Here is a 9,108-nt window from a genome sequence, read left to right as displayed (position 1 = left end):
GTTTTAATAAAAGAATCTTCTGAAAAAAAAATAAATAAAACTAATTACATTAAAAAGTAAACTCTGGAAACCCCAGAATCAAGTCAGAAAACTCATTCTTTTTTTAAAACTATTTTAAAATTTAATTCATAGTATAAAACCAAAATATAAGTATATAACAGATGAAATATAAATTCCAAAATATAAATCTCCAAATCCAGATGGTTTTATGGTGAATTCTAACAAACATTTAGAGGATAACACAAATATACACAGTTTCTTCCAGAAAACTAGAATATGAGAAAACATTTTCTAATTTTTTTTTTTTTAATTTCTAAACTATTTATTTGGGCTGTCCTACAAAGAAGACTAAGTGGCCACAGAACAGTTTCCCTTTAAAGGTGTTTTAGATCTATTGTACATTGGTGCTGTTTTACACTTGGCTAAACACACACCACTCTTAATTCACGAATCCTTTCTTCTTTGTATATTGATTTTTTATCAATTAGATATTTGTTTATTTTTAATTAATTAATTATTTTTTACAGTTTTCCACAATAACTTTACATATCAAAAACAATTTTTGCTCATACTCCATAGTTCTTGACAGTTAATAAACAACTTTCAAAATTTCATAATACTGAATTTTAAGGATAATGTTCAAAATTCTTAAAATATTGTTCCTATAGAACAACTCTTAATGCCAAAATCTACCTGTGTTAATCAGAGTTTTCCAGAGAAACAGGATTGTATGAGATATCGCTATGCATCTATATAGATAGAAATGTGTATCTCTATCTATCTATCTGGGTATACACACAAGAATTTTTCCAAAAGTTCATGGAAAATGCATGTTATGAAAAAACTATGCATGTATTGCAAAAGGTTTTGCACTGAAACTCATACTTAATCCCAGTTTTCCCACAAACTTTTTAAAATTTCCTTTGTAAATGTGTGTGCACTATCTCATGGAGTTTGGGAGGCTGATAATTCTCATAATATTCCATCTACAAGTTAGGAAACCAGGAAAGATAGTGGTATAATTTAGTTTGAGTCCAAAGCCCTAAGGCCCAGGGTAGTCAATAATATGTGCTCTAGTCCAAATAAAAGACCAAGAACCATAAGCACCAACATCCAAAGGCAATATATGGTGAATGTTCCCGGACAAACAGAAGTGTGTCCTTCTTTTTTCTACTGTTCAAGCCTTCATCAGATTGGATGATTTCCACCTGTGTTGGTGTGGGTGTTATTTATTCAATCTACTTATTTAAATGATAATCTCTACAGACCACTGAGAACTGTGAAAAGTACCAGTTCTCACTCATATCCAGTTCTCATCTCATTCCTGGTCAAATTAAACTATTCTTCCTTCTTTCCTGTTATCAGATAGTGTCATGTAACTGTATCTATTCAGCAAAATATGATTTTGAGTCCTTTGTGGCTATAAAGTTTAAAATCCAGTCTTAGTAGTCTTTGAGGTCACAAGTTGAGATGTTGGTATTACAAGAGTTATAGAGCTTGAATATCTGAGTAATAAGAAAGGAAATCTCACTCCCATCCTGAACGCATGCTACCACCTTCCTCTTTAGCATACATACAAATCACATCAGACTGTACATGAGTGAGAATTAAACATATGATATGCTAAGCCAGTAATATTTATTTATACACTTAACAGAGACGAAGAGAGAGAGAAATGAGAAAGCATCCACCCATTGGGTATAAGAGAGAGAGAAATGAGAAAGCATCCACCCCTTGGGGAGGGTCATGCCACCATTTTTTCTCCATTTGTCCATCCTGTCAGGATTTTGACACACATGTTATATGCTCAGTATATTTTACAAGTTGCCAGATGTGGGACTCGAATCACTCAGTCTGCCATTTGGGATCCAACTACCTTAACCACCATACCACCAGCTGGTTAAAGACAGTAAGGTTTTGTGGTTTCTTTACTAGCACACACATGCTTCTCCTATTCTGATGACTGCATATATTGTTACAACTTCATATTTCCATTGGCTGATGAACCAGATTATTTTAATTCCTTGGAGATACTAACTACCTTTCCCCCTCCTTTTTATTCCCCAGTGCTTATCTATGTTGTTAGATAATAAATTAAAAGTTTCTGGAATCAGCAGCAATATGGGACAAATCCTTGACTTTGCAAGATATGTATGTGCCTCATTATCTTCTTTTCTACAATCATTTTCAAATAATGAATCCCTTCAAGGGACACAGTTATGGTTTGAATGTTTCTTCCCAAATTCATGTGCTGAGAACTTAATCTCCAGTGTATCAGTATTAAGAGGTGAGACCAATAAGAGATCAAGGGATCATGAAGACTACTTTCATGAAGGGATTAATGTCATTATCACGATAATGGGTTTGTTTTTACAAGAGTGGGTATGTTATAAAAATAAGTTCAGTCCTGCTATAGTTTAGATAATGTCCTTCAAAGGTGGATGTGCTGCAGTTTGGCCCCTAATGTAATGGCATTTGGAGGTCATGAGACCTTTAACAGGAAGAACTATCTTCAATGTGGGAAAGCATCTTGCAAAACAAGATTGGCATGTGAGCCAGTGAACTGAGAGTGAAAGACTTTTCTTTAGTCTGAGCAGGTGTCATTCAATTAGTTGAGAGCATGGGAAGGACAGAAGTGGAAAAATTTGTAATTTGTTTATTCTCTCTCTCACCCTCTGCTCATGCCTGTAGACTTGTCTATTCCTCTCAGCTGTGTTTTTATGTACCAGAGGCTCTTTTTTCTACCCACTTTCCTTTGAGGCCCCAGCCACTATAATCCTAAACTAAATAAACTTTTATTTGTTGTTCATCACCCAGTCTCAGGTATTTCTGTAGCAATATAATAACAAATTAATATAAGCCCTCTCTTGCTCTCTGCTGCTTATAGATATTCTTATTCTTCTTCTGGCATTGGGTGATACTGCAAGAAAAGCTTGCCAAATTTGAACCCCTCAACTTTGAACTTTGGACTTCCTAGTCTTCAGAACTGTTAAGAAAGAAATCTGGGATTTTTCTTTACTTTTTAAATAAATTATCTAGTTTCAAGTATTCTTTCGTAGGAGCATAAAACAAGCTAAGATAGAGATATCACTTTTATGTTCTTTGGAATCAAATCTGTCCCTGGTATTTAGTAGTTATGTAGTCTAGGGCAAGTCACTTAATGCCCTTGAGTTTCAATTGTCTCATATGTAAAATAAGACGAAAAACAATCTCTCTGAAAATACTTCAAGGATAAAAGGAGGTAATACATGGATATTATTTAACTTAATACCTAAAAAATATTACATAGTCAACCCTTGATATCTGCTGTGAACTGATTTCAGGATCTCCACTGTATATCAAAATCCAAGGACTTTGGGGAACCAAAGTTAGCGTAATGGCTACGTCGCTGGACTCCCACGTAGTTGACCGCGGTTCGTGTCCCGGACCCAGTGGCTTAAAACTCACGCCTGGGCGCGTGTGCGCGCGTGCCCAAGATCCTGAGAGGAGAATGGAGGAGAAGGGATTGCAGAGTGACCATCTCCCCTGGGGGGTGATTTCTCGCTTTCTGTCTCTGTCTGGCGAGCGCACGCGCCCTATAGTGAAAACCTCTCCAAGAAAAAAAATATAATCCAAGGACTTTGAAACTCTTTACAGTCATCCACAAATGTAGAGGGAATTCAATTTGTATTTGATTGAATCCATGAATGTCAAGCCTGCAGGTATTGAGGGCCAACTGTACACTTATTAAAATTTATTGTAATTAATAATTGTCTATTCAGTATAGAAGATAATTTTATTTTTTACCACTGTCTGTGGCAGGAATTGATTTTATTTTTTACCACTGTCTGTGACAGGAATTGTTTGATAATTAAAATGCTTATCATTTTGGCCTCAACTCTGGACTACCCTGACATGAAAGAAACATTATTATTCCAAAAACCACTTACTGCAGACAACTATTCCATGTCTACTTCCCTGCAAGGCAATTTGAACCAAAGGCAGGTATCATACATAGGTAATTCCAAGGAGCCATTAACCTGAAAGACAAAAAGAGAAAGTAGTCATTGAAACCCAAAGAAAGCCATAGCTATAGAAGAGCAATGCTCAACAGAACCTGTGGGTTTCTGTAAAAACTGGACATTGCCAAACTGTACCATGGCATGAAGTGAGGAGGCAGAATAAGTATTCAAATCTCCCTTTTATTATTTTTCTCTGATATCCTGTTAATATCTCTAGTTGAATGAAAGTCAAAGAGCAAAGGAATTGATTTGGTATAGTCATTAGATGTCAGTCTTACAGATTAGAGAGCAGAATAGAAAAAAGTAGACATGACTTTGGGAGGGTGACCTGAAAAGAAGGAGCACATGATTTTTGTTCCCCTAAGGCTCAAGGTTCTGAAGATTGCATAGGAAGAAAGTGACAGAGAGGCTGAAAACATATTTTCCCAAACTAGAAAGTGTACAGAGGTACGGAGACCACAAACTTGTTCCACTGAGGAGGAAGGACAGTAGTGCCAACACGTCAGAAGGGAGGGGTGGCAGACGGTTGAACATAGGTAGACTAGGAGCTACTGTCTCCTCAGAATACAATATAATATAGTTTTTAAAAAATAAACATGGCATCCAAGTTTATGGAATAAGAGTCATACCTACAACACATATATAATTATTTACAATTTTATTTAAAATTTTTAACAAAACATTTGTATCATTTCATGCTGATTAAAGTAATTGATTTGCTCCACATATCTTCCCTAAAATAAAGAATACTAGATATTCAGAACAGACACTAGTTTCTGTTAATATTTTGTTATACCTATTACATCTTTTTTTTTTTCTGTGAAAAAGTCAACCACTACATGAGGTTGATACATACCTCTCCATATTGTTGTTTTTTACTTTTACAGAAATGGAATTATATTTTATTACTGTTTTTGAGAAACAACTTATCCTATTGACACAGAAACTCAGGGATGCAGGGGTGATTGGACTCAGCACTTGCAGTGAGCACTTGTCCAATGCTCAGGAGGAGTTAGAAATGAGGACACAGAGAGTAGGTATAGCAAAGTGGGGAGTTTATTGAAGGAGATTGAAGGAAAAACAGAGCTCCCAAGAAGGGAGCAGTCCCAGAAAATGGGTTGCTGAACAGAAACTGGAGGGAAGGGTTTTTATCTGGGTCTGAGAGGCCTTGCTCAGGCTTGTTCTAGGTGAGCTTACACATTCATTCCCCTAATGGTAGAGAGGGGCACATGCTGGATGGGTCCAATTATTTTCCTAATTTGGGGTTGGATACCTAGGTCAGGAGATTCTTTGCCTAGAAGCTTTGGGCCATGAATTAGTCAAGAACAAGATTTACATGCCTAAGGTCAAAGGAATATGGTGACTGGGAGAAGAGGAATTGTCAAGAGTCACACAGTAGAGCTCTCTTCTGTGTGGAGAGGCTCTTTTATCTACCTGTAAATGGGGTCTAACTCCTATCTCACTATCTGGTCTTTGGGTATGCTCCTTTCCATTCATGACATCACAAGAAATGTCTCCTCATCGAATTGCCACCTTTGCATTTCCTTGCATATTCTCTGTATAACATGTATAATTGTTCCAGCCACAGGACTATCTTGAAACTCCAAAGATAATTTACATGACTCATTTAAGAAACTATGAAATTTCCTGGAAATTACCTCACCACATTTATTGTCATAGTAAACTCAAAGGTTATTTTCAGCCCTTTCACACCTAGACATACTAGGCATACAGGCTTATTTCAGATTTACAACTACTTCAACTTCAGGATGGACAGTTTGCTATCTCCCTAGGCTTGATCCTATTTAAAAAGGTATATACCCTCTCTGCTCAGAGATTTTAATTTTATCTTGGATATATATTTTTTAGAATTATTTTTTATTTATTTATTATTTTTAAATTTGACCAGAGAGGGATAGAGGGGAGAGAGAGAGAGAGTTTGGAAAGCGAGAAAGCAAGTTGCCAGGTCCAGGACTTGAACAGCAGTCAGCCATGTGGGAGTCCAGTGCCCTTTACCACCATGGCACATATTAGGGTTTTATTTGCACAAAGGACTCAGTTACAGAAGGTGGGAACAAGGTAGGGTCTTTTCATACCCAGCATACACTCATGTCTATCTTGCTTTATTGGTGAGACTTTTTCTCTAAGCCTTTTTTATCTGTAGTCTCAGTGGGACAGATGTCTAAGCTAACAAGTCACAGTAATAAGAAAAGATATTAGCATTTAAGAATTCGGCCTAAGACTCCCAGAACAATTAGAAAAATAATATTTCTAGTGTTTCTAATGTGAGATATGGTACTTTTAAAAATTTTTTACATCTTTATTTACATACAGATTTACACACCATAATATGTGCCTATTGAAATTATGAATCTTATGTTTTAAAGATTGTATTCATAGAGTTTTATAACCATAGCAACAATCTAAATTTTATATATTTTTACTCAAAAAACTGCATATATTTTAATAGTCAATCATTTTCCATTTCCCACCAGCTCTCATCCCCAGCCATAGGCAACCATTAATCTAATTTAAATCTCTATAGTTTTACCTAATCTGAACATTTTATATAAATGAAATCATACAATATTGGCCCGACCCCTGCCTGATGATGCTGTGGGCACAGGACTGCCACCTCAGTGCGAAACAGGCATGATTCCATCTTGGAGGAGCGCCTCCATTATGAACTGTTTAATTCCTATGACTGGAAACCTCCTCTCTCCCCTTTTGTTAAAGAGTAAATACAATGATTAACATTCCTATTGTCCTTAAAACCCCACTTCTCCTAATCACCTTAAGGATGCATAACCTGCTTACCTGCTTTTTCTTGCTTCTATAAAAGCCCTACCCCCTACTTTTTCAAGCCCACTGCTCTTTGTTCTTGTAAATCATCAAGTCATCCTGGACATAATTGTGCATTTTTGGCCTATATAAGCTCCTTTCCCCTTCCACTTGGGGCTGCAGGGTTTTGAGAGACATGAGTACTCCCCCCACCCCATGCCTCCTGCTTAATCAATAAACTCCAATAAATTTGGCTATGTCTGGATGTCCTCTTATTTCTTGCTAAGTAGATTATAACAAGTGGGTCTGGAATTTAGAACTTTTGCCCCAATAAATACAGAATATTGGATCAATTCCTTTAGTGAGTCTTGGTGGGCATATCTTCACCGCTGTGTGCCTTGGAGGGAAGAGCATCAAGTCAAAGAGGTTTATTCTTGAGCCTTAAGATTTCTTGGAATTTCCCTTGTAGTTTGGACACGGGATCTTCCACTTTTTTCTTTTCTATTTCTCCATTTTGAAATATTACAGTCTATTGTATACCCTTCCCACCATTATATTTTGCAAATGCATTAACACGTTTGGTTTCACAGTTGGCAGCTGGAGGGGACTTTGCCTTGGGATGACCTTTACCTTGAGTCTCACCCATATCTGATTTAGATATTTAGATGAAATGATGGACTTAAGACTTTTGAGTTGATCCTTGAAAGAGTGAAGTGTTCGCAGCTGTTGGGATGGAATGAATGTATTTTTCATATGAGAAAGACAAATTTATTGGAAGGTTAAGGGATAAAATTTATGGACTGAATGTTAGTGTCTCACAAAATTGATATGTTAAACTCTACCCACCTCCTTGTGATGATATTAGGAGGTGACATCTTCAGGAGGTAATTAGAATTAGATGAGGGCAGAGCTTTCATGAATGGAATTAGTATACTTAAAATAATACTGAGATGACAAACTCTCTCTATTCTCCACTGTATGAGAATACAAGAAGTCAGCAGTCTACAACCTGGAAGAAGGTCCTCATGCAGACCTTCAAGAGGATTAAACCTTAACCTTGGACTTTCAGTCTCCAGAACTATGATAAATCAACTTCTGTTATTTATAAGCTACCTTGTCTGTGGTATTTTTGGTATAGCAACCCAAGCTAAGAGAATGTCTGTTATCATTATTTGTCTTATTATTGATTTCTAAAAGAGTCCTTTGTATATTTTAGAAAACATTTCTTAAGGTTATTGTCATAGAGTGCCTGTGCTCAACAGCGAGACAACAGAGAGACACAGTGAGAGGGAAACCACCCTCCACCCCCAGAAGGGACGGCCACGTGTAATCCCTTCTCCTTCATTTTCCTCCTGAGATTTTGGGCATGCATTTACATGTGCCCTGCATGATTTTCAAGCTGTCAGATCTGGTCAACCATGTGAGAGTCCTGTGCCTTAACCACTACACCACTTGCTGACCCCCAGATAACTGTATTTGACCTAGATGGGTCTTAGCAAATTTTTTTTCTCAGTCTGTGGTTTCATTCAGTCTCTGTCTCTCTCTCTTTAGCAGCAGTGGTATTGTGAGGTGTTTTAGATAAGGTTTTGCTGTGTTACATTCTTCCTTCTTCAGCTTCTCAAGTAAATGGAACCAGAGGAATGCACAATCATATCTGGTTCTTTCAGACAGGGTCTTGGATATTACCAACACTCTGAGCTAACAATCCTCCTGCCTCAGCTTCCTGTGCGCCTGTGACAACAGCTTGTTCCATTGAACCCAGCTTTTTAAAGGTGGACTGGGAACCAAAGATAGACTTGTCCTAAGACCTCGGTGTGCCAAGCAGCAGCATCGAGCACATGCTACAATGGCTGGGTCTGTGGTTTCTTTTTCAATCTCTTCACAGTATCTTTTGCAGGGCAGAAATTTTAAGTTTAATGAAATCCAGCTTATCAATTCTTTCTTTGATACATTGTTTCTTTGTTGTTGTATCTAAAAAGTCATTGCTTGAACTCAAGATCACACAGATTTTCTTCTATGTCACCTTTTAGGAGTTTTTAGATTCACGTTTAACATTTAGATCTGTGATCTTTTTCCTTAAGTTTATTTACTTATTTCTTCTATGAGTGAGAGAAAGCAAGGGAGAGAGAATCACCCCAACAAGGCATTTATGCAGTGATTCATCCCCAGCATCAGCCAGCCTGGGATTCTAGGCATGGGCATATCTGGTGTGTTCAGGGAAGTCTCTGGAAGTGAAACCAAAACCTTTCCATGTGAGTCCAGCATTATCGAGTGCTGTGTTATTTGTTTATTTATTCATTTATTTATTTATTTACTTTTTTTTTTT

The sequence above is a fragment of the Tupaia chinensis genome, unplaced genomic scaffold, assembly GCF_000334495.1.
Source record: "Tupaia chinensis unplaced genomic scaffold, TupChi_1.0 Scaffold144426_1, whole genome shotgun sequence".
In the NCBI taxonomy this organism is placed as follows: Eukaryota; Metazoa; Chordata; class Mammalia; order Scandentia; family Tupaiidae; genus Tupaia; species Tupaia belangeri.
This window is presented reverse-complemented; position numbering follows the sequence as displayed.